General features: G+C 36.5%; 1 long non-coding RNA gene across 1 annotated transcript; it reads right to left on the minus strand.

Moving 5' to 3' along the window:
* Nucleotides 1-21,200: 21,200 nt before the first annotated feature.
* Nucleotides 21,201-22,506, minus strand: LOC119078326. The gene is made up of 3 exons (XR_005087987.1): nucleotides 22,316-22,506; nucleotides 22,154-22,254; nucleotides 21,201-22,090 (listed from the first exon to the last, which is right to left on the minus strand). It is a non-coding gene; the product is annotated as an uncharacterized LOC119078326 (long non-coding RNA).
* Nucleotides 22,507-27,755: the final 5,249 nt, after the last annotated feature.

A 27,755-nucleotide genomic window follows, 5' to 3' on the forward strand; every position in this document is an offset into this window, starting at 1 on the left:
TGACTTAACAATGAATTGGCTTCAGCGGAAAGCAATAAGCGACCAAATTCGGCATTCAAAAATCCTCGGTTATTGGGCTTCGCATAATTTTCCAGCTCTGGGTAGAAAATTCTTTGGCGCATCATGGCAACCGCATGAGAGAATGAGTTTAAATATCGATGGACAGGCAAATGAAATCAAGGCTGAAGAAATTGACGCCATTGTGATGAAGAAACTGAGACTTCGTTTGATAGAGTTGGACGTTTCCCCAAGCACCTGTCGAAAAATGAGACATTTTGTCGTAGATGTACCACCTGGCATGACTAAAAAAAATGAACTTCAACTGTCAATGAAAGCAAAGTCATTCGATTTTGACGACGAATATTCTCAGTTCTGTTGGAATTCGTTGAAAGGTATTCACTCGTAGTTATTGACTCCAATTACCGATGTTAAAACAACCATAATATCGAAACTCAGGTTCCCGAAGTGCTCGACCAATCTCTGTGCAAAAGCAACAGGTGCAAGAAGATGGCAACGATAACTTCAATAACAAAAACCCAAGTGTTGGTGAGTATTAAGTAAAAGTATTACACAGCCGCAATATAACTTACTTTAAAATAATGCGTAATACCAATAGAAGTTTTTAAGAGACGATTTTTCTGATTATCTGACATTGGCCAATTCATCCGTAATTATCAACTCAATTTAAGTTAAATCACATAATTCAGCCCATCTGACATCAAAGATTTCAAGACACCGAGGGGGAAACTACTCTGATCTCGACTAATCAGTGAATTCTTTGGTGATTAACATTGATTACGGCGATCAACATAGATCATCACTTGTTAACCACTTGATTAACATTTGGTTAATCATGTTAATCATCTAAGTGGTTTCCCCCTTTCAAGTCACTTAAATGATTGGAGTAACTAGTGGTAGTGATAAATAATAGGAAGATTACCATTTTCACTTTTAAGTTTAAGTTTACCTTGCAAATTATAAGTTGCATCTCAATGCAGTTAGTAATCTTTTTCAAGTTTAACGTCAATTTATAAGTGAAAATCTTAACATTCGTATGGTGACGCGCGTCATGACTTATAGTTTTCGTTCTCGTCATGTCTTCAAGTCTGATGATTTAACAGAAGTAAAACTCGTTTAAAACTAGAATCCATCAACCACTTTAACTTTAACACAATATTCTGCACATGCAGGTTCCAAATCTATCCGAGCACCGAAACGAATCCATCTCGAAACAAGCACTGTGAACACTAGTGAATCGAACGACAGTAAGTCAATTTTTTCAAATCTGATGACTTATCTGATGAATTAACCGTTTTAATTTTAACACAATATTCTGCACATTCAGGTTCCAAATCTGACCGAGCACCGAAACGAATCCAACTCGAAACAAGCACTGTGAACTCTGGCAAATCGAACGAATGTAAGTACTTATTTGAATTTAAACAATCTACGGTCACAAAACAGCTCATCAAATCGAAATATGGGGGTTGCAATTTTTCAATTACAATGAAAAGTTGACGTAAAACAAATTGTAAGTCCACATAGTTTGTGTGGAGAAGTTACTTATAATTCCAGTTGTAATTCAACTTTTCATTATGAATGAAAATCTCAATCTCCCTAATAACGCTCCGTGTCACTTAAAAGTCTTATCAATAAACAAACTCAATTTAAAAACGAAAGGAACATTTTCGGTCCTCTTTCTGAGACTTTTTGTTATTAGATAGCCCTAATACGACCATTTACATTAACACGAATGGAGAATTCTACGTATTATCGTAATCTGCCTATAAGAGAGGCCAATTCTATTTATTTCGTATTAAATATCGTGGCCATCGGGTAAAACTCTTCTGTCCTGCAAGAATCTTAATCATCTAAAAATGAGTCCTTTTAAAGAACCTTAGTTATTCAGTAAAAGACAGTTTTCCGCAGGCCCGAAAGTTTTTTTATAAATTTTACCCTAAGGCATTTTTTGTGCCAGGTCGGTATTATCAGTCTAGTTTATAAAATAGCAAGCTAAAAAATTGGTTAGAAAGTCTCGAACCTTCGTATATTTTATGTTTGTTCAATGAATGAAACATGCGACAATCTCTTTATCGTAATTTAGCTTCCTAAAGTTTTATAACCCTTAAAATAAAAGGGATTGACACAAAACAGAGAATTTTTACCGGAGTGTCGATTTCATTTTTGTTTGCTTTTACAATAACAATGAAGCATGGCTGTCCTCAACGAAGATAAAGTTTTATGAAAATGTACTCACAAAATGACTTCAGATCTGAGTTCTAGGACCTAAGAAGTGATCAAAATCACTTTACTTAGTCTTCACCTAGATCCTTCCCCATAGTCGAATTCGAAGAAAACGATTTTCTCCATACATTTTCCAGGTCAGTCTGAAAGTGACCAAAAAAAATTGTTGCTGAATGACGTTTTTATATTTTTTATCGATAGAGACCATTATTCTGAGCAAAAAATTGTTCTACGGTATGTCTGTAAAAATTTTCGTTTTTTTTATGAAGTAACTATTATGTACCAAATCGTACTGAAATAGGACCTAAGCTAACTTTATAAAAAAAACGAAAATTTTTACAGACATACCGTAGAACAATTTTTTGCTCAGAATAATGGTCTCTATCGATAAAAAATATAAAAACGTCATTCAGCAACAATTTTTTTTTGGTCACTTTCAGACTGACCTGGAAAATGTATGGAGAAAATCGTTTTCTTCGAATTCGACTATGGGGAAGGATCTAGGTGAAGATTAAGTAAAGTGATTTTGATCACTTCTTAGGTCCTAGAACTCAGATCTGAAGTCATTTTGTGGGTACATTTTCATAAAACTTTATCTTCGTTGAGGACAGCCGTGGAAGACATTATCAGCCGTTTTAATACCCTATTATCTATTATATTCAGCTTTTTCTGCTGAACGGGGACATCTTGATGCACACACCACAGACGACACTGGTGAGTGCAACTAATATTTCTGAAATACTTCTTTCATCTTTCAAAGAGATTTTTAATTATTTTTTTCGTCTCATTTTGGTTTTAATGTAAAATCCGTTTTTCACAGATCCGATCAAAGCAGTTCTGTTCGAAATTCGCAGTGAGATTGGTGAATTGTCGGGCTTTGTTCGTTCTACTTTCACTGCACGTTACCGGGAATCGGTTAACTCCCACGATAACGTTCATATGCTATTAATCAATCAGAAAGATGAAGCAATCACTCGATTGGAAGCTTCATCGCAAGAACTGCTTCTATCAAATCAAAGCCTAGCGAGCGACAAATCGGATTTAAAGGAACAGAACGATCGACAAACTGAACTAATATATGCACTGCAAAAAGGGATTGAATCTACTTCGAAATTACAACTACAAGCTGATCGAGACCTAACTTCAAGTTTGAATGCAATTGAGTCCATGAAACAAGATATGGAACGGATGCAATCCGAAAAGCATGATTTGCAGCATCAAGCTGATGCGACCAAGCAAGAGCTGTGCCAACTCCGAATCGAAAGCCAGCAGATCATTCAAGAGAATCAAGAATTGCGCAACGAACGACAAGCGTTGAAACAGCAAATAGCACAAATGACATCGCAGGCTGATCTGGATGCAACTTCAACTTCGAATGTCATTGACAACATGAAATTGGATATGGAACGAATGCAATCCGAAAACAATGACTTGCAGCATCAAGCTGATGCGACCAAGCAAGAGCTGTGCCAACTCCGAATCGAAAGCCAGCAGATCATTCAAGAGAATCAAGAATTGCGCAACGAACGACAAGCATTGAAACAGCAAATAGCACAAAAGACATCGCAGGCTGATCTGGATGCAACTTCAACTTCGAATGTCATTGACAACATGAAATTGGATATGGAACGAATGCAATCCGAAAACAATGACTTGCAGCATCAAGCTGATACGACCAAGCAAGAGCTGTACCAACTCCAAGTCGAAAGTCAGCAGATCATTCAAGAGAATCAAAAATTGCGCTATGAACGTGAACGTGAATTCAATGTGACTGAAGAGATGAAACAGCAAATGGAACGTATGCAAAACGAATATGAATGCGTTAAGAACAACAACAGTAGACTACAGATGGAACTCGAAACCTTGCATCAGGAAACAGACAGTGTAGTTGCCGAGTTAAAATCTTCTTTAGATGAATTGCGTTTGTCGTCCCTGGAATATAAAAGCAAAGCAAGCGTGGAGACACAGACAGAGGTTTTTTTTGAGGTTTGTGAATTAGTTTTCAGAGAAAATTCTCACTTCAAAATGTAAATATATTTTAGGTGGTCAGTCTTACGTCAGCTGACACAGAATCAAATGCCGTTGTCCAAAATAGTACGTACACCGAACAAACAAACGTCTTCACTACTGACAAAAAATCAAATTGTACCGAGCCAAATGGAAATTTCCACCAACAAGTCGTCAATGACCATTCTCAAAATGGAAGCTTTCCATCGAATAACGTTGATAAATCAGACCCCCAACCAGTAAATTTGTTTTTTAAAGGTTAAGCAATCTGCAACTGCAATTTCTAATTTGTTCTTAGGACTTCGAGACGGACGAAATTGTGAATCAATGCCGTCCTTTACTACAAAGCCTTCAATTTGGTTGGATGAAATTTAAGCCTACAAAAAAAGCCAAATTCTTCCCTGCTTTCGTTCATCCAGCGGATGACGATAATATGCAGCGCGCACAAAAAGTTACCTCCGATGGATATGTTTCAAACACAAAGAATCCGTTTTTCGAATTTTCAGAGAATATTCCGGATGCTAAAAAAGGCAGGCCGGAAGTATTGGCGCTAAGAAAGTTCAACGAGAAATTTCGATTTTCTTTTGTTTAACAAGCTAACATTGAACTGTGGTGTGATTATTATTTAAATGCGTCGTTTTTCTGAAAAATAAATTTCGGTTTGTATTTACATGAATTTTAGATCTTTCGAAATTGATCTCCGCCGAAATTTGATAGAAAATGAGTCTATAGCTTCTATCATAATCCTCACAACACTTGCATTGTTATCAAGATGGCAATAATACGAGTCAATTCTTATTATGGCGGCAAAATCTAGTATAATACTTAAGCGGGACATAAATTATGACTCACATAAGCCAATCTCGTAAAAACTTTTAAAATTTTTTCTACTTCGTTACACATTGCTTCGTCTTGTGAAAATGCAATTAAGTCTGCGAACCAAATCAACCCGAGAAAAATCAGAGAAAAATTATTAGAATTCGCCAGTTGATCAGATCTGACATGATGTTGACATTTGGTATTACAGCTTCACAGCTGATAAGAACTGCTGGCCAGTCAATACAAACTCTCGCTACTTCATATAAAGTGCTCGCCACTACTATGGACGAGTGAGCTGTTCATATCTGCTAGTGAGCACTTTTTATCGACTGGCGACCCCTTTGTTAGACTGGCGACTGTCGACCATTTTGTATAGATTGGCGACCCCTTTGTTAGACTGGCGACTGTCGACCATTTTGTATAGACTGGCGAGCACTTTGTATCGACTGAAGACCACCTAATATCACCTGGCGAACAGTTCATATCAACTGGCGAACAGTTCATATCAACTGGCGAACAGTTCATATCAACTGGCGAACAGTTCATATCAACTGGCGAACAGTTCACATCAACTGGCGAACAGTTCATATCAACACTTCATATCAACTGGCGAACAGTTCATATCAACTAGCGAACAGTTCATATCAACCGAGATATCAACTGGCGAACAATTCATATCAACTGGCGAACAGTTCATATCAACTGGCGAACAGTTCATATCAACTGGCGAACAGTTCATATCAACTGGCGAACAGTTCATATCAACTGGCGAACAGTTCATATCAACTGGCGAACAGTTCATATCAACTGGCGAACAGTTCATATCAACTGGCGAACAGTTCATATCAACTGGCGAACAGTTCATATCAACTGGCGAACAGTTCATATCAACTGGCGAACAGTTCATATCAAAAATAAAAACAATAACTGGCGAACAGTTCATATCAACTGGCGAACAGTTCATATCAACTGGCGAACAGTTCATATCAACTGGCGAACAGTTCATATGTTCATATCAACTGGCGAACAGTTCATATCAACTGGCGAACAGTTCATATCAACTGGCGAACAGTTCATATCAACTGGCGAACAGTTCATATCAACTGGCGAACAGTTCATATCAACTGGCGAACAGTTCATATCAACTGGCGAACAGTTCATATCAACTGGCGAACAGTTCATATCAACTGGCGAACAGTTCATATCAACTGGCGAACAGTTCATATCAACTGGCGAACAGTTCATATCAACTGGCGAACAGTTCATATCAACTGGCGAACAGTTCATATCAACTGGCGAACAGTTCATATCAACTGGCGAACAGTTCATATCAACTGGCGAACAGTTCATATCAACTGGCGAACAGTTCATATCAACTGGCGAACAGTTCATATCAACTGGCGAACAGTTCATATCAACTGGCGAACAGTTCATATCAACTGGCGAACAGTTCATATCAACTGGCGAACAGTTCATATCAACTGGCGAACAGTTCATATCAACTGGCGAACAGTTCATATCAACTGGCGAACAGTTCATATCAACTGGCGAACAGTTCATATCAACTGGCGAACAGTTCATATCAACTGGCGAACAGTTCATATCAACTGGCGAACAGTTCATATCAACTGGCGAACAGTTCATATCAACTGGCGAACAGTTCATATCAACTGGCGAACAGTTCATATCAACTGGCGAACAGTTCATATCAACTGGCGAACAGTTCATATCAACTGGCGAACAGTTCATATCAACTGGCGAAGAGTTCATATCAACTGGCGAACAGTTCATATCAACTGGCGAACAGTTCATATCAACTGGCGAACAGTTCATATCAACTGGCGAGCAGTTCATATCAACTGGCGAGCAGTTCATATCAACTGGCGAGCAGTTCATATCAACTGGCGAGATGTTTATATTGACTGGCGAGATGTTTATATTGACTGGCGAGATGTTTATATTGACTGGCGAGATGTTTACATTGACTGGCGAGATGTTTATAATGACTGACTCGCTAGTTAATGTTTACATTGACTGGCGAGATGTTTATAATGACTGACTCGCTAGTTAATGTGAACTTCTCACTAGTTGATATTAATTGCTCGATTTTAATAAAGTAAATTGGACAAGAGACCTCGAAAACACTCTAATTTTATTATTTTTTTAGGGACCGTCCTCAAACTTTTGCATATAAAAGATAGGTCCTCGAACACATATTATAGAACTCATATTCAATTGCCAAACAATCAGCCGGGTTGTGCATTGTTATTGATACAGAAAAACGAGTGGGGATGTTCACGAATGATGTTCATAAAACCACTACATTTTCACACTTTCGTCTTATCCGCTCCATTTTGAATTTTTATATCTCTTCGCATTCGCATCCATTACAAAACTTTCTTTCGAAAACTTAAATTTGTTACACCTATAAAAATTGTGTCCAGCTCAGCTGTAGTCGTTGTACGAATGTACTGTACAAATTCGGGACAAGTACATTATGTTAACGTAGCAGTAATATTTACAGTACAGCTGTATCAATGTACAGTTGGGCGAACATTGGTTGTCTCATCGAAAAATAAAAGTTGTACAGAAAATATTATTCAGAGTTCATAAATTTTCATCTTTAAACTATTTAGTACGTTTATTTACGTCAACTTATTTAAAAAAAAAAAAAAAAACTGCCGTCCGTGCGATTCGAACTCGGGACCTCCGACACTCCAGTCCACCACCTTACCCATGTCCCAACTCAGTACTTGTGTTTGGAAGACATTATGGGAAAGCTATCTTATAACATCGTACGTCTCCACTGTACTGTCTTGCTGAACATTAATGTTCAGTTGATCAGTATTGTGAAATTGAACTTTAAAAGTTCTCGTATTTTAATACTGTTGTGTGGTAATGTAATTTCCAAATGTTCAAGAAGGAAGTTTTTTTCTGTAAATTTGTTGTTAGGAAATTGTAAGACTTAAGTCTTCTTCTCCTATTCTATAATTCTAAGAATAAATATTTTGAAAGAAAAAGTTAAGTTTCCGGCAGATGGGCTTTTGTCACATATTATTTAGACACCCAACAGTCTGACAGAAGCTTATTAAAATTAAGGGTAGCAACATAGTCAATTTTACTAATACGTCATTACTGTCTCGCTCAAAAGCGGTTAAAACGCAACTAGTACTACACATGTGTACGTCAAATTTGTTATCCTTTGTTTGCAGACTTCAGTTTTTTCATTTCATGATTTTGTATGCGAATAAAAACTAAAAGTGAGAAATTTTTCTTAGTAAAAGCTGTTTATTCATTTTTTTGAGCAAACTGTTTGAAAATGTGTTAAGAATCGATTGCGTGGATTTACTTAATCAGTGCCTTTTTCTCACAAGCATCGAGGCTGAGTTCTTTCGCCGGCTACATTTATGACAAAATTCGTGGAATAACGTGTGCTACTTAAGTGCTAAATTTCGAACAGAAGAGAAAGATTGATATTTACGAATGTCAAAAAATAGGTTTATAGTGTAACAAAATCATTTACCAAGTCATTTATTAAAAAAAATTCTTGAGCCTTCATTATTCAAATACGTTATTATTCAAAACTTGAATTTCTGAATTTAGTAGGGGGGCATTTCGTCAAAAAAAGTGATTTGCCTTCCTATGGATTTTATAAAAAATGTTTTGATGGGATTATTTTGAGTATTATTAGTAGTCAAAAAAACACTAATTGGAAAAATTCAAGGTCAACAAGGTTTTTTTTAACAATATAAACACTTCATTTCTTCCATTATTTTCAACGGAGATTGTGTATAAAATATAAAATTAATTAAACAACACGACATTTACGTGGAATCATCATCGAAAATTAAACTTTCGCGTACTTTGTTAACGTAGGTACTAGATTCGAAAAAACGATTCTGCTTCTTCTTCTACATATACGTCGGTTCTTTATTCGTATGTACAAATGCACACATGAATGAAGAACCGACGTATAGAAGAAGAAGAAGAAGAAGAATCGTCATTAAGTGCATCTTGTACTTACGTTAACAAAGCTCGCGAACGTTCATATTTCGGATTCCACGTAAGTGTCGCGTTATTTAATTAATTTTATATTTTATATACAATCTCTGTTGAAAATCATGGAATGTCGCCGAAGAAACGGATTGTTTATATTGTACCGCCGATTTTATATTGGCGGTCGAAATTTTGTTTGTTAAAAAAACATTGTTGATCCGCGACCTAAAAAATTTCTAATTAGTGTTTTTTTTACTAATTACAAATAGTTCCTAAATTGTCTCGAAAGTTTGTGCAGTGTTTAGTCTCATTTAACATTATGGAAGTTTTCACGACCACTACATTCAAACTGGCATTCATTCAGCTATAGTGTACATTGTCCATCTGAATGGTACTTTGAATCTGTCACAAATCATGTACTGCTCTGCTGTACAAATTCGGGACAAGTACATTTGTTAACGTAGCAGTATATTTGTTAACGTAACAGAACAGTAGTACATCTTAGCTGTACATAGTACTGTCATTACGTTCAAAATTCAGCAATTACGTACAATATACAGATATGCTGAAAACTAATGTTCAGCTGTGTAGTAAAAAGAACTGCACGGGTACCATACCCAAATATTTTTTTTATAAGTGTAGAGTTAAAAGCTGGCCTTTTTTCTTATGCCCTCAGCATGCTAATAAATAGCTGTACCAACTTCGACAATGTACCTCGTCAGTAACAGTGCTTTAGTGTCTTTGTTAATATTGCACCAAAAGTATTCTACACTTCGTACGAAATTTTGAAAATGTTGCCTAAAATTTCGTCAATTATTTATTGGAACTTATCGTTGACAAAAAGAAGTTTCTAAAGTGAACGCAAACCAAAATGGTTAAATTACTGGTTGAAAGTACAAACGGGACAAATTTCACTATTAATTAATACCTAAAATATTTTTCGTACGTTCGATACTATAAACGCTTACTTAATTGTATCAACGAGCAATCAGTGCAGTTTTACATTAAAATAAACGATTTGGGTGAAGAGGAGAGGGCTAAATGATGACGTTCCAATTTTTGTGCTGTGGACAGCCATATGAAATTTTATCAAAAAATGAAATTAGTTAATAGAAAAATATTAAAAAAATGAAGAAAATATTACTATGTGATCGTGTTTCAGAGTTTGAGCGAAAAATTTTGGGAAAAACAATTTATAAGAATCGGAAATTGGGATGATAAAGTTATAACATGTAACATGTAGCCATGGGATCTACCATATTTCTTCCACCTTCACCCATTGCTTTCCTGAGCTTCTTATTGCCTTCATGATGTTAGATGGGTACGTTGCCTGTTTGTGCACGGCTTGTTGACCCATTTCGACATTGCATTGACTCAGTTGGTTTTGTTCAATGGTTTGATGACTCGGTTGACTTTGTTCAGCGGGTTCAACTGGTTGAATCGGCTGGATGACATCACTCGATTCAACAGATTGGGCTGTATCAACTAACTCAGCCGGCTGCATGGCATAGTCATGTTCGCTTATAACAATCGGCTCCATTACATGGTCCGGTTCAATGGGCTCATTTGATTGTATCGGCTGTATGCTTGGATGACTGTCCCAGTCTGGCACCATTCGAACGTTGCATACGTGTGAAAATGGAACTGCTATGTATCTCGTGTTCAAATAAGCGTCGAAATCTTCGTAAAGTTCCTTTACTGACTTGCCATCGCTGTAATCAGGTTCTACGTAATTCTGAAAAAGTAAAAAAAAAATCTTTGTTAAAGCACCGCTCTTTAAATCGCAAACTACGTGTGTCAAACTCCCTAAAATGGTTGCAATTCCGAATCTTATAAATTATCGAGAGAAAAATTCTGAAAATATGCGCTGGTAGGATACCCGAAACATCTTTTTCATGGTACTTCAAGTATACCAAACTGCGTCATCTCACACTTGGATGCGTTGACACTCGACCGACTGTTTCCATCAAAAGTGGGATGAGTTTGAAATGGGAAGAAATAAAAGCGATAAATCTAAAATAAGAATTGATCACTTGAAAATTAAAATGATTGCAGGAAAATAAGAATGTGATCACAACCAGTTTTTCAAATATAACACTACGAAATAAGATTCTATCAACCTAAAATAAGAAGTGATCACAAGTAGTACCTACCACCCGCTAAATCAAATGTGATCACTAAAAATAAAGAATTTGATCACTAAAAATAAAGTATTTGATCACTAAAAGTAAAGAATTTGATCACTAAAAGTCCGAACGAATACACATAAAAAGCGTTTTAACACGCCGAGCGATCCGGCCCATTGCCCCGGAGCGAAGCGGAGGGCCGCAATGCGAGCCGGGCGCCGGAACGGTGTTGGTAACTTAGGAGTTAATTTTTTCTCTCTCGCATCGTCTAATAATTAGTCTGTGTAATTCATTGCACATAAAAAGCGTTTTAACACGCCGAGCGATCTGGCCCATTGCCCCGTAGCGAAGCGGAGGGCCGCAATGCGAGCCGGGCGCCGGAACGGTGTTGGTAACTTAGGTGTTAATTTTTTTTCTCTTGCATCGTCTAATAATCAAACAGAATAATAGATAGCATATCCTTATTTCTTGCAATCAAATTTTTTATTTTGCACGATCATTTCTTTATTTTTTGTAATCAAATTCGTATAATTGTAGATCATTTCTTATTTCGAGACGATCATATGTTAGTGGTAAAATTGCATATATTTAGTGATCAAATTCTTATTTTTTGGTGATCAAATTCTATTTTTATTGCTATCATAAAAAAATTGTGATCATTTCTCTTTTTCTAGTGATCATTTCCTATTTTCTTGTGATCATTTCTTATTAAATAGCTATCACTTTAATTACATGCCATTTTTTTTGCTTAATTACTGCTGGTAATGATCTCCTGATCATTTAAGTCCTAAAGCAAGAAAAAAGTCGGCGGGCGGTTTTTGAGATAAATTGGAAGTGAAAGCTCATGCCATTTTAACAGATCTGGATCAAACATTCTTTTCTGTTTTTGTTTGTGTGTCGGGTAGCTGATGTCACTAGCTTTCCAACGATACCACGCATGCCATGCTACTGACAATATAGGCATGTTTTTTATCAACTTTACTTTACACATCATTAGGCCGCAACAAAAAAAATTTTCGACTCTTCCGGAAAGGCGGTATAGTATAGTATGTTTTAGTTGGACTGGCTCCCTGATTCTGAAATGCTATACCATTGGTCTTAAAGTCACGTTCTGCGTCCAGAAGGAGGACTAAAAGTTAGATTTAGAGGAAAACTAAAGGTGTTGCAGTGGCGAATGTTGAGCATGCCGTGTCCAGATATGAATGTAGGGTGGCAGAACAAGGATATAGATACCTAAAAATACTTGTTATGTCGCCCTACATTCGTACCTGGACATGCTACACAACCGACACTCCATAAAATTCAATTTATCTTCAAAACCGCTCGCCGACTTTTTTCTTTCTTTAGGCCTAAAATGATCAGGACATCATTACTAATAATAATTCGGAGAAAAAATTACTTTGCATTGCACTTTTAATTAGACTTTGTTCAACCACACCGTGGGATACGCCTCGAGTCGCTCGAGTCTCTAAAATGTACAGAAAAACAGAACTTTAAGTCATGAAAATGCGTCGAATTATTTAATCGAAACGGATTACTAATTATTTCGTTGTATTTCGACATGTTGGAGGAACATTTATCGAAAATTTGAGCCATCTCCAGTTGTACTCATATTACAAGCTATGTAAACTGTGTCATGTTTAGAATTGCAAACCTACAAAGACATATTCATGCAGATAGCAATTCCAAAAGCTAAGAGGAGACACACTTCTGTCGATGGTGAACATGACTGGGGATAAAAAGATGAAAAGCAGAGTTTTCATGTGAATTTTGTTGATTCGAGGCGAAGCCGCGGTCAATAAACACACGAAAACGAGACTTTTCATCTTTTTATCGCAAGTTGTGTAATCGATTTTACATGCTGAGGGCGTCGAAAGACGTGCTTCCAACATGAAACGTAGGGTTTTCGACGCATGAATCATGTAAATGTCATTTTTGTACGGACTTTCTTTACAATTAATTTCCGTCCAGACTGCAAAATTTTATGGCCGTTCACCGACGTCTTCCCGAGAAAAATTAAAGGAAATAGACAGAAAAGAATTCCATTGTTGCGACGCCGTCATCTTGGAGGTTTCAGTATGGAAGTTGTTGATTTTGAAAATGGATTATCTCCGCTTCCTGTGCACCGATTTTGATGAGTCGCGTTTGTTTTAGATTTCAAGGGAGAAACTGGTGGAGATCCACAATGTGCGACGAAATTCATTCTGTGGAACTGTTGACGTATTGTCTTGGATCGAGCTCCGTTAGCAGAAAATATTTTTTTTTGTTGAAAAATTGGTTATTCCGAGCAAACGGAAATGTTTGAGAATCGGCTTGAATTTAATTAAAATTTTAAATCAACTTACCTCATTGATGTATTCCATTTTGAGGACTGTCTTAACACTGGCTCGAAATAAATCACAGTTTAACTGGACACTGACACCTAGCAAAAAACGTCTGTACAGTTGGAAATCTGAACCAGAAATGAACTGCTAAGGATGAGCGTTTCAATAGACAAATTAACAGCTGAACATAACGGGAAAGGGAAAAAGAAGAATGTAAAATAAATATGTGCCAAAAAGTGTCGAAAATGTCAATGAATGGTTGCGATGCTAATGACTTTATAGGGGCGCAGCAGCAAGGAAAGAATTAAAAAAAAAGATTTTAAGAAAATTTAATGGACGAAACGAAAAACAGTTTCGTACAAGGTGCACAAGGTACACACACGGAATTTCGAAAACCGACACATTTTCTGTTTCTGTGTTTTACTTGAGTTTCTCATTGCTCCACATAAAATTAACATAAAATTACACGCAAAATGCACAAAAAGACCACCAAACGACGAAATAGAAAATGGGTCGGTTTTCAAAATTCCGCGACTGTACCTAACTATTGTCCACTGTACTATGAAAATGATCGAAAATTTGTGCGACTTCTTCGCGTTGCAATGACAATATTGCGGTTAGCATTTCGACTACACAGCCTCTATCACTTTCAAATTAACGAATGTAAAGAACGTAAACCGTTTGTCGGGGTCATTAGAATGTGGAAAACTCCAAAATGAATGATTTGGTTAGGGCGGACACATTCTCATCGTAAACGTTTTAGTGTCAAAGCTTATTACCTAAGTGAATAGAAATGTTTTTGTTCCATTTTTGGTATGAACGACGAATAAAGAAATGGAAATTTTGTTTAAATCAAGTCAAAATCAAGGGAGATATATTGGCGGAGGTAATGTCATGTGTAACCGAATCACATATCTCAATGGCAAACCTTGGTCAAAGTAACACCAAATGCCAAATGTAATAGAAAGATTTGGCATTTGGTTATTTTGTGGCGAATAATTTCGCATTCGTCGTTGTATGTAGGCACAGCTTTCGACATAATTTATGGTGAAGATGAGAGGTCGAATGTCGGGAAAGTATTTCTTGATTTTTCCCTTATTTTCCCAAAAATATTTGCAAAATTCGTGAAAATGTAGAAAAGTCTGGCAAAATGATTTCCGCAAAATGGTCTCTGATTGTTGCCGTGAGGGTCGCAATTAATGATAAACTTAGGCAGTCTAAACTTACGCTGCACTCGATTCACACCGGAACTTGGGTCCAGTGGATTTTTCTAGATTGGCATTACTTTCAGTGGGTTATCGACTTTGCATTGTCCCGTCTTCTCTTCTGCCTGTAATGTCTATAGACGGCTCATCCTCAACGAGAAAGAAAAGCAATTCCAACTGTTCCTTGTGAACTATGAAGTCTGAAGTTCTGAAAAGCCTTCGTCGATACGGCAATGTCTCCAATCTTTGTTGCGCTTCCAGGAAAATAAAACAACTTTGTTGTGTGTGCAGCAAGGTTTTGTAATTTAAAAACTATTGAATCAATCATCGTCATCATCATCTTCATCATCATAATTAGAGGTACAATGCTAAAATGAAACCTTGCGACCAATAAATGAGTTTCGATTTGAAAATTAAAAAGTTGAATCGTTGAAATCGTTGAAATGTAACACTACAAAGCTTCACTGGTCCTGGGTTATACATTTGAAAGGTTTTAGATTTGCAATTGAAAAAGAATGAAATTGTTTTGGTTTTGTGTGAATTATAAAAATTTGCGGGGAAAAAAAATCCTCGAAGTGGCGAACCAATTCAATTGCCTTTAATCCCCGTGAATTCATTAGTGGGACGAGGCCGTAAAAAGTCGTGCATCTGGGTCGGCTTCAGGGAATGTATGGTATGTTTCATGATGAGATGCACAGTCCGTGCAGGTATATAATTCTCGTAACATCTGATTGACAGTTTATGAATCTCATCACGAAATTTACAACACTTTGACATAAGCTGATGACGCTCGAATTGACGTCGATTGGATGTTCTGTTTGAATTTATCTTTGGAAGAGTAATCGACTCATACTGATGTGATAGACGTCTCGGAGTTTGGCGTTTGTTTTTCCCAGTTGACCTACTCAGCTTCGACTAGTTTCATCTCTCGACTATGGGTGTATGTACGACTTATAGTAACGGGGAGGTGAAAAGCCATTCTGAAAAGCCCGGATCGATGAACTTGTAAATCCAATTCAGAATGACCACCAATATTTGACAGAGATCATGTTGAAATGTTGATTCGACAACGATTACAGACAGTTTTGTCATTCACCGTTTGATGTGGAAGTGCAGCTACAGACGAAGTCGAAACATTTTTAAGAAAAACTTGAGACTAAAATGAAATTTTCGTAGGAAAACACGTAGTCTTTAATGGTCCAAATCTCTGATCCACCTCTCGCTTCGAGCATGGATAGTGTGAGTAACATTCAGAGCTATTCAGAGGATCCAGCTATTCCGAATCTGTGGATTCTGGACGACCATGATTCTGTCAACACTTTGATTCTGTCAATCAGATTATAACAACATCTGATCGAATCGACTCATTGGTTTGCGGCTGAGATAGCATCTACGAGCGACATCTCTCGTTCTCCCGTTGTACTGAGTGCTTTATGTCTGGTGCATCGTTTGTATTCCCGGTTAAGTGAAAAGCCCGTTGACGGTGTGCGTTGTCTTTTTCTTTTCCATTCTACATTGGGTGGCTGCTACGTAATTCATTAATTCGGAAACAACCTTCTGCTACTCACAATAACACTCGTTTGTGACACTTCGCCGAAGTAACTTCGAGATACTTGCTACTAGTTTCGGCCTTGTGATTTTGACTATTGACATTATCCATACCGTCATTGCGGGAAACAAACTTCAAACTCGTCGATAGAGCAATGTTTCACGAAGGACGCGGTCTACTTTACCCGCGCAGAAAATCCCACAAAGTAAGCCACATCTCATACATGAGAAGAGGAAATTTAAATTGAAAATGAGAATATCGTTTATAATGCAACATTTGAAGTGATATCGGTGGGGTGACACTTTTTGAATATCAATTCTTTTGTAAGTGGATAAAGGGACTTGCGTCACACTTTCACTGTAAGGGGTTTTTGAGGTCCCACTCGGATGTTCAAATGATGTGCAAAGAGTTACAAGCACTTGCAAAGAGTTGTGAACAGTTTCAAACAGGTGCAGTTCAGGTGCTTTCCCCCTCGTTAATACCTTGCCCAATTGCTTTGATCGAACGAGATTGGTGGTAAGGGTAGGAGCGCGAATCGATCTTTTATTACTGAATTCAATGAAAATTGCGATTTATACTATTTGCGTTAGGAGTGAAATTTCGAGAGTAACGCGGCGAAGCCGTGTAGGACAAGCCTACGACGTGTACTGAAAAATTCCACTTTCATAACGATTTACCAACGCGGTTTGTTGTGCCTTAAGGATCATAATGAGACGAAACCACAACACAAGGAAATCAGTCTGCAAAAATTTCAGCAACAATCATGCGCACTCAATTGCGGCCGAGATAGTTATTTGCATAACCAAAGCACCTAGCAGGGTAATAGAGGTTTTTACACGTCAAATAGAGTAGTATTTTGGTACCAATAATACCATTAGCAGCCTTAATGGTAATTTTGCAATGCATCATGAAAAAAAAGGTATGGAAATTTTCGCATACTTCGATTAAAATACTACTTTATTTTTTTCTATTAACCTGCTAGGTGCTTTGGCATAACACGATGAAAAGTAGAGTTTTCGTGTGAGTTTTGTTGATCAGAGGCGAAGCCGATGGATTTTGCATGTTGAGGGCGTCGAAGGAAGTGCTTGAAACATGAAAGGTACACGACTTGCAATGCGTGTAGTTATAACATTTGGTTATCGGCTGCTCTCTCCGGCCGACATAGTTACTTTTTTGGCGGGAAATATACGGTTCTCTGGATAGTGTACCGAAAAATTGAATATTTCGATCGTAGCTGCAGGGGCTGGACTCGCTAAAAACGAATCTGAATGAGACACAAGAAATGGTTTTCCAAATTTTTATTCAAATTAAATGACAAAATGACATAAATTAAATAAAAATTAATTAAATTGAATGTGCGGTGATTAACGCTCTGATTCAAAGTTAAGCTTTGAATGGTTATTCAATCCACCTTTCCGTATAAATAAGACACAACACCTTTCTGGCAAACTCACTTATCGCCCACTTTTACATTGAAAATCATCCTTTTTTACTTCACATTTTCCTTAATTTTACTCACTTTTCGTTCCTTTTTTTTACTTCGCACTTTCCATGAATGTCCACCTCACTTCAAAGTCCTCGTACATCGTTCACTAATTCGGTTAAAACTCAAATTCAGTGGCCGGCATCGCTTTCTTCTGCTTTTTAGCCTTCTTCCCTTTGTCCAGGTCCGGATTGATAGCATATTGAAATCGTTTCTGCTTGACTCGATCGCTGCCGGCTGTAACCTCACGTTGAACGAATTTTGCGCTTGAAGACAGCGCGTGACGGATGCTACTTTTCCATTTATTGGACGCTGTTTTGTCCAAGTTGTTGCATGTCGGATTCATCTTGTAGTAGAAATCGTATATTTCTTCCACCTTCACCCATTGCTTTCCTGAGCTTCTTATTGCCTTCATGATGTTAGATGGGTACGTTGCCTGTTTGTGCACGGCTTGCTGACCCATTTCGACATTGCATTGACTCAGTTGGTTTTGTTCAACGGTTTGATGACTCGGTTGACTTTGTTCAGTGGGTTCAACTGGTTGAATCGGCTGGATGACATCACTCGATTCAACAGATTGGGCTGTATCAACTAACTCAGCCGGCTGCATGGCATAGTCATGTTCGCTTATAACAATCGGCTCCATTACATGGTCCGGTTCAATGCACTCACAGAAAAAATTCGTCGCACAGAAAAAAAGTGAAATCTATGAATTTTTTAGTTGAATGTAACTATTATAAAAGTTCGTTTAGCTAAATTCATAGCTGTATCCAGCTTTAATAAAGTTGACGCTAACCATTATTTTAGTTGAATGTGACTAGTATAACAGTTGGTTTAGCTAACTTAATAACTGTACCAAACTTTAATCAAGTTGAACTAACGATTATTTTAGTTGAATGTAACTAGTATAAAAGTTGGTTTAGCTAACTTAATAACTGTACCAATGTAATCGAGTTGACCATACCACAGACTAATAAATTGTGTTTTCATATAAAAAATTGTTTCCTCGATCCAATCAAGGCTGTATACTTTGAGAAGGTCACGCAGATCGCCATTTTATTAGATACGCGGGAACACACCTTTTCCATACAAACGAATTCACCAAAATTGAATTTGTATGTCGTGGTGAATTTTTTGTATGAAACGTGGTGTGTAACCCGCGTATCTGCATCTGCGTGACCTCCCCAAAGTATACAGCCTTGGATCCAATTTTGTAGTCGTCGACGATCGGCCCATCACTTTGATTAACTTAAACGATTATAACTAAATGTGAATCAACAATGTGGATAAGCAAGTTTCCTACAATAAACTGAGCTACGTTTGTCCAAATTCATTTAACACAATCTTCTTTTGTTAAATCCGTGTACGGCAACCATGACGCTTAAAAGTTTATTATCACATTTGGTACTTCTTCTGTTTAATATCGATAAAAAATTACAACGAGTACTAAGTCAATGTTTTGTCTCTTTCGATCTCAAATTTTCCTCAATGCGATAGAAAAATGTACAACATAACCGACATAACTGTTGTTATTTTTTCTATATCCCTTAGATCTATGTAGCAAATGTTCTACTTAATTTTACCATACTTTTAACTATAAGAGAGCACTAGTCTGAGATAATGAGATATATATTTTGGTGTACACGGCAATTTCTCATATTTTTTCACACTAAATAAGATGTCGGTACTATCTGAATATTTTGTTGGTGAGTGAGTGGAACATTTGAAGAATTTTTTCGTTTCAGTACGCAAAATATGACACAATTCACACCTACAATGACTCAAATTTAAATTAAGAACTACTCATTGGAACGATTCTTTTGTTATGTACAGTGTTTGAAGATACCTCCCCAAGAATTGGATGCTTATACCTTTCATGTTAAAAGAAAATAGAAGACAAAACTGAATCTTATTCCACAAGTCTAGCTTATAGTATCGTGTACCGAGCCTAATTATAAATAATAATTCAATTCAAATAAAAACGAAAAATTCAAAAAAAATCTCATTTGCGCGAATACGAAAATCACTCACAATAATTTATTATTTTGATCTACAATCAAATTATATTCGAATTGATTTTTAGTCCAGGAAATCAATTCAAACATATTCACCTCTGCTTTGAATTGAATTTGTTGAAAGAACTGCGCCGTGACTGTCTAAAATTTGTTTAAGAAAAGAGTCGCGCTAACGTAAATTTTTCTTTTAAATGTGAATTGGAGTAATAATCTTGTAAAATTATAACTCCAATTTTCTACCATTATCAACAAGATAACCACATTTGATGAAAACTATTTTAATGTGAATAAAACTAGAAAGTCTTTACCGGCATGGCAGAACGTGAAGAATAAGATTTGTAATGCAAAATGGAGGAGGTAAGTTTCTAGAATTGCCAATATGATTTTAATAAAATTATTTATCGTTTATGTTGGGTAATAATATAATTTCTGATCATTTCAATAATCTATGAGTGATGTGATTTCAAGTATAGGACGTTAGGAATATTTTCGGATTCGATATTTTATACATTTGATTTTGTAGAGTGCTCTTACATAATTTGTCGTAAAACTAAGTGACAAATTTTCGGCCAAGAAATTTTTTTATATTTTTTCACTGTGATTCCATGATTCTTTTTTTGGCTTAATGAAGAAAATTTTGCATCGAGTTGTATCTATTATGAATATCTACATTTTGCTTCATTAAGTCAAAAATGTCTGAACCCATCGATGGTCGCCCTGGTGGCGTCGTCAGATAGACGTTGTTCACGGATTATGCTAATTTTAAGTACTTTCTAAACAAACAGTTTAATGGAACCTACATTTCTACTAAACTCGTCCAAAGCTTATACTAAAGAACAGGATCGAGGCTTTATTTTGAAAAGCTAAACTCGTAACCTCAGACGAATTCGCTGATATTAAGAGGCAGTGCCTCAAAGAGTTATTGAAATTGGTAAAATTACCAAGGTCCTGCTTTTCGCAAACACTGAGCATGTTCTCTCTATGAGCTATCTATTTATTGTGTCTATGCATGGATGAAACATAATTGGACTGCTCAAAAATTTACTTCAAATCGACAGCTACCTCTGGCTGCTGATTTTCTTTCTTTCGGTTGCTGTTTCGTAACTCTTCAACAGCCCGGAAAATTCCCTTCGACTCTCAAACCGTTTTTCATTTTGTCCCTTACAATATTTTACTCAACTTCAACAATATCTTTATCCAGAGCACCTTGCTTTTAATTTGATGTTTGTAAGCTTCGAAGAACAATGGAACATTGAAGTTTTTACAAGTTATTTTTATCGAACTAAAACATGATTCTAAGCAATAAATTGTTTTACGGTATGACTCAAAAATGCATCAATTTTTTTATAAGTTCATCTAAACTTCAAAATGTACAGCCGCTCGTAAGAAAATTACGAAATTGCGGCCCAATATTTTTGATTTTACGCTGTTTTAAGACATTCTATTGATCAGAACTGTCGATACCCATGTCGTTCTTGATGTTCGGCACCTTACACATACATATATTCATCGCGGCTGGAAACGGCCTTAGTCACATCTTAGGCGGCTGACAATATTGGGTTGATTTAGGGTCGTACTTTGTAAACTAAATAAAATTTATAAAAAAATCTGTGCATTTTAGAGGCATCCGTAGAACAATTTTTTGTTTAGAATAATGTTCCGCGTCTAATTCGTCAAAACTCCTATGCCCCATTGGTTTTGCGTTTGATTTTGATCATCGACATATTATCCGTAATGTTTCTCATTAACTCTTGGTATTTTCTATAAAAGAGAATAGGAAAGATGTACAAATTCTGTCTCGCTGAACGTCAAACCGATTGAAATTGGCCTGTGAACTAACACCCCAAAGAACTCCCTTCGTAAAAAATTTGCTTCACATTGATGTCCATTGCTGGTCTGTCCAAACAAGTCCTCATCTTAAAGTTCATGAAGTGAATTATGTAATTCACTTATCGAGTCTGTAGTACAATCGGACTTTTTGTTACTCTTCTCGGTTGGATACACTGTTTGATAATGGGTCGGGAACACACTCCTCTTCCACGTACGTTTCGGTAGTCTTTCCGGATGAATCAATTTAATGGTCAGTTAAAACGGGCTCTTCAACGAACACTCGACAGTTCGCTAGGTGGCCCTGGCCCATTCATGTTTTGGAGGACCGATCTCGTTGTGTGGTCAGAGTTTTCCATGCAGCACTTTTTGCTTCTTTTGACAATGACGAGGTCGGAGCATTCGCAATGAAAAGCGGTACTCGCACTTTTCACATGAAATACGCCGTACGATGTTCCCGATTCAATTCATCATCCGAATTCGACTAATTTGGCTCTGTTAAATTAAAAATGAAATTTGTCAGCGAGTTGTTTCGTTCACACTTACTAGTATTCATACTTGTTTGTGTCACTGAATTGATCAACTGTCGCCATCATCATCTCCGTCCGAACAAAACGTATACCTGACCTGATATGTTGCGCCCGCATCGTTTTCATTCACTATTTTAGATCGAACAAGTTTTGTACAATTCTACTTTTGAATCATGTTCAATTCACATACCATTTCACTATTCTATTCCTTCTTCTATATCAAATATTTTGCTTCAGGTCGAACCCGAACAGCTGTAGTATTGTACACGTTCATCAACAAGTTCCATTATTATTAGTTCGGAGAAAAGAGAAAACACAAATTAAGACCAATCATTTTACATCAAAAGAAAATTAACTTGAAACTAGGTTTCTCAATTACTCCGCTGAGTTATGTAAACTTTAGATTATTGCAGATCAAAACATTTGTCTTACGTTGCTATCGCTTTTGATGAATTTGTAAACACTGAATTGACGGATAGATAAACAACAAAATTTTTCTGGTTGGTAGACGTGTTATCGATACGCAGTCCACGGAAACAAATTTTACAAAGCCGATTTAATAAATAACAGGAATGTCTGAATTGTATAAGTAATAATAGAAGCAATAACGTATTTTACTCAAAGTTTAGTTAAAAGGCCTAAAAAAATCTCTGATTTATCTCCCAAGACGCACACTGCGTTGAGTAGAAAAAGAATCGTAACATTTCTTCAGACATAGCACTGCTTCTAGCACGAACACTAATTTGCCCAACGTCAAAAAGCCTCCAAATTTTCAAGTTGTTGATCAGGTTTGCGTCAAGTTGCATCTAGTGGTGAATTTAGAAAGATTTAGCGGCGTTATGTTGCACACATATAACATTCGTTTGCGTCAAGTTGTATTTAGTGATGAATTGGAAGGATTTAGCGCCGTCATGTTGCACAAGTCTAAGTTAGACAACATACGAAAATGAATTCACCTGAAAGTTTGGATCCGAAATTTCTCTGATCCGCTGAGGGGTTGCATTACCTTCAGTGTTTATATATTTTGGTTTTGTTGAGGTCACTTTCTCACCCTTTTAGTTATAAGATAAGCTGTACATGCGACCGTGACGTGAATGAAATTAGGGAATTTTAATCAACAATCCAACACAATTAGGTGAAATTATAGACCCCGCTTAAATTTTCGCGATGCAAATAAAATTAATTTTAGTCTGTCTTCATTTTATGATCACATATGTGACTGATGGAGTGGCATGTAGAAGACATACGGCTTAGTCGTTGATAGCGTTAATGAACGCACAAGAACATCGATTATTGTGTTGATTCATTAATCGATTATGACATTTCAATTACTCTGTAAAATGGAGCTTGTATCCTCTAAATTTTCGTTCGAAGATATTATAGTAGAGGATGGTGGAGTCAGTGACACAGAGTCAAATAAAGAAAATGACATTTGTGATAAACCAGAGTCTCGTTCTCGAAATTATAAGTCGCGGGTCGCTCCAAGAACGCAAAAACAACTTCAGCTTCTAATTGCGAATGCTCCGACCTCATCATTGTCTAACGAAGCAAAAGTTGTTGCATGGAAAACTCTGACCATCCAATTGAACGAGATCGGTCCTCCAAAACATGAATGGGCTACCTGGCGAACTGTCTGGCACACATACAAAGCCAAATCAAAGGCACGAGTGGTCGTTGAAGAGCCGGTTTTAACTGACCATCAAATCGATTCATCTGAAAAGACTACCGAAACGTACCTTGAAAAGGAGCGTGTTCCCGATGCGATCCATCATCTAACCGAAAAGACTAACGAAAAGTCCGACGGTGCTTCAGACTCGACAAGTGAATTACGTAATCTGCTTCATGAACTTCAAGATCGGTCTGTTATGTTAATCGACTGTGTACAAAAATTCACCGAAAGTGTCAACAAAATCACGGTTTTTTTAGAAGAGAAATTTATGAATAAATAAAGCTTCGTTTCCGAAGTTTTGATGTCGTAAAATTGTGATGCTAAATTTGGAATAGTTTCCGATCGAAATTTTATGACAATAATAAATGAAAAAAAAAACGCGAACATAACAGTTTTTCTTTCTTTATCTCATCAATCAGACATTGAATAATTCGTGGCTCACAAGCTGCTGAAACTCAAAATATAGAAACTAGTTGAGGCGCCAAAAAATCCAAAAATCAACGTAATACAAAGAGTGGGTAAATTTACCACTTTTTTATCTAAAAGTTCGTTTGTTATCGTGTACACTAATAGTGTATAGTGTATACTCAATCAATCGTGGTCCATATTTTAATCTTGATCCATCAGCAACGAACCATGCAGAAGTGACATCTTAGTATCTAAGCTTGTCAACTTTTGTTTTTGTAAGTGTAAATCGAATGTGTGACACACTGTGCGAAATCTGGATACGCATCTGCATGGTGAGTTGACATCAGTCGTTTTTGTTTGTTATTTCATATAAACTGTGGTAACTCCATTTTACTACTGGATTTTAAAAACCGCACTGGAACCTGAGACTTTACTCAATTCAAACGCATTTTAAAACACTTTCGCAAATGAAATTTCCAATTGGACTCAGTACAGGGGTGGAATTGCGGCTGCATTTTTCTATTCTCTACCCTACCTGGTAGAGAAATATTGTACACATTCTGTGCACAGAATACGCTCAATTTGTGTATGTAATGTGAACATAAATTATGTGTACATTACATACACATTTTGTACATTTTCTGTGCACAGAATGTGCACAATATTTCTCTACCAGGTAGAGTAGAGAATAGAAAAATGCAGCCGTAATTCCACCCCAGCAAACTAATAATGCAGTCACTTTCTTGTTTGCTATTTGCAAACATTTCGTTATTCTTTTTTTACCTATGCTTTCTAATTCGAGTCGAATTATTCGACTGATTGATTGTTAAGTTTTACAGAGAAGTAAAATAAAGTTTGACGAAATAACGAAACAAGTTTTTATTTTATTTTAATTGATTAATAACAGAAACGATTTTAGATGAGGTTTCTTTGCCCAAACCGTAAAATAATTGATCGAGAAAATGCCATGTTTTTTCAGATTCGGGAAATGGAATTTTGAACGTTTTATAGAACTTAAAGCAAAAATCCAGTGCGTCCAAAAAGTTTTCTCTTTCGAATTGCAGTGTACCGAATACGACTTTGAACGTTTTTATACTTTGAACGTCTCGAATGTCGTAAATGAACTTATTGTACATTTTCCTCTTATTAGTTTTAGTCACTCCCTCATTTACAGTTGATATGCCGACGATGAATGGGTGTTCGATTATGTTCTTGGAAAGTCTTATTTTTTTCCTTTCTTTAAAAAGAGTCACAATATCAAAATATATTGTTAATATTAATACAGAAAAGACAGTCACCCTGAATAGCGCCAGACAAGTCGGCGTCTGTTGTGAGCTGCAAGAAGCTGTCTTGGGAGTCCATAATGCTTGGCTTGTCCATCTCACCATTTCCTAGACCCCTCACCGTAGGAATAAACACTCCGTGCAGAGCGAGTGACCAAATAACATTTTTTTCATTTGCGGTCTCGGCAGTATTAAAACGATCGATACTATATAAAATTTGTCTACACGCGGCATTATTTAGCGTGCCAAAAATAATTTTTGATTTTGAAAAAACCACATTCCAGGACTCTTGCAAATTTGGTTTGTCATTCAACATATTTCCAAATATTTTTTCAAAATCGATTTCAATCTAGGAATATAAAATAGTTATATTCGTGAAAAGATGAAAGCAATTAACACATTTTTAATATCAATTTACGCTGAGAGAAAATAAAGATTCGATATGTAAAACAACATGGATTTCACATGTTGATTGAATAACATAAATTGGATTGAAATTGTCTAATCTTATAATTCTCACACTATAACATTTTAACACACACATTATGGACAACACCAGCACAAAACATTTCCTCAATATTATCTTGTATTTGTCTAATCTGACAGCTGTCCACATTGTGTATTTTGCAGATATTTTATAGCATTTCAATTACCAAACAATGTGCCTCTGGATGTCGAAGAACTGGCCAGTTTTGCACAACATCCTGATGGCTTTCACCCCGACGTATCTTTCTCATTCGGAATTCAAAAGTTATATCCCACTCTTCGATTATCTCACGGATATCAACTTCTAAGCGGTTGTCATAAGCCATTATACGGCTTATACGATCTTGTAGCTCATCTTAAAAAAATTGTATGTTTACCACTCAGTGACAAAACATTTAAACAAAACACTCAGTAATTTATGCAACCGAGTGATAAATGCTTTTTTAGGCACTAGATGTGTAGATTGTCACACGAGGCCGCATGGTGTGATGGTGTACCTAAAAAATCACCTATCACCGAGTTGCATACAACGTTTTTCTCAAAAAAGGCAACGAAAATCTCACACTTCGTCATGAGTTCGGAAAAGTAAAACTTTTGTTGCCTCTACTATGAAAAAATACAGCTCAATGAAACATGATTATTTAGACATACGATGTGTATTGTCACGTAATTACACATCAAGTGACTAAAAAAGCATTATCAATTGGTTGCATAAATAGCTTTATCCATGCCTAAAAATAAGAAAAAGATTAAATCTCCGAGACCGCAAGAATGTCATAGAGAGTATTGAAAACTAGTTTGAAAATAAATTCAACCAAAACCAATATATCCTTTAGTTTGCTCAATATTTAAAATTCTGTTAAAATTTTAGTATGTTCAAAATTCAAAATAATAGCGCTATAAAGAGGTGTATTTTACTTTGGAGGTCTTCCAAATCTTCTGTGAAATAATTTTAAATTTTGCGGCAGCGCTTTAGATCTTTGCACGAACGGAATAACAAAAAAATATCGATGACGATTGTCAATCGTTTTTACATTTGTTATTTACGTTTTTGATCTGATAACGCATCTATTATGGACGGAAAATCTTAAAAAAGGTAATTTCAAGTTTTCATACAAAAATACAAAGAGGGATTCTTTTGAAAATCCACCTATCAAAATCGGACCCATTTCGTCTGGGATGGATATATACATGGTTAGAAAGGTCTTTGCCAGTAGACCTCAAAACAGGCCTCACACAGACTCGAGCCACACCTGGTTGCTGGTGGTAGGTGTCCAAAGGTCGAAAAGGGTGTTTTTTATCCTAATTTTTTGGCCGCTATAAATGATCGTTCCGGGTGAGAGTGGGCTCGTTTGAAAGCTGAGGTCAAGTACTTTCGGGTCATGCCTAGTTTAATTAGATTCATTTATTAATGTTTGCAAAAACTTGCAAGAAATTTTTTTCAAAATCTGTGTGAATTTTAAACAGGTCTGGGCTGGTACTGATGACGCTTAATGTGAACCTATCATGCTAGTCGTAACATACATTGTCTAAGCTTTCTATTGGAACATCAGTTGCAGTGCCGGTGATTACTGGCAAGTTTTACGAGTAGCGGTTGTACTAACATAAAATTCTGTTATGTCGGCAATCACCAGCACTGCAAACGAGGTATCAATGGAAAGCTTAGACAATGCATGTTACGACTAGCATGTTAGGTTCACATTAAGCTCCATCAGTACCAGCCCAGACCTGTCTAAAGTTCACACAGATTTTGAAAAAAATTTCTTGTAAATTTTTGCAAACAT

This window comes from Bradysia coprophila, unplaced genomic scaffold, assembly GCF_014529535.1.
Source record: "Bradysia coprophila strain Holo2 unplaced genomic scaffold, BU_Bcop_v1 contig_248, whole genome shotgun sequence".
Classification (NCBI taxonomy): domain Eukaryota; kingdom Metazoa; phylum Arthropoda; class Insecta; order Diptera; family Sciaridae; genus Bradysia; species Bradysia coprophila.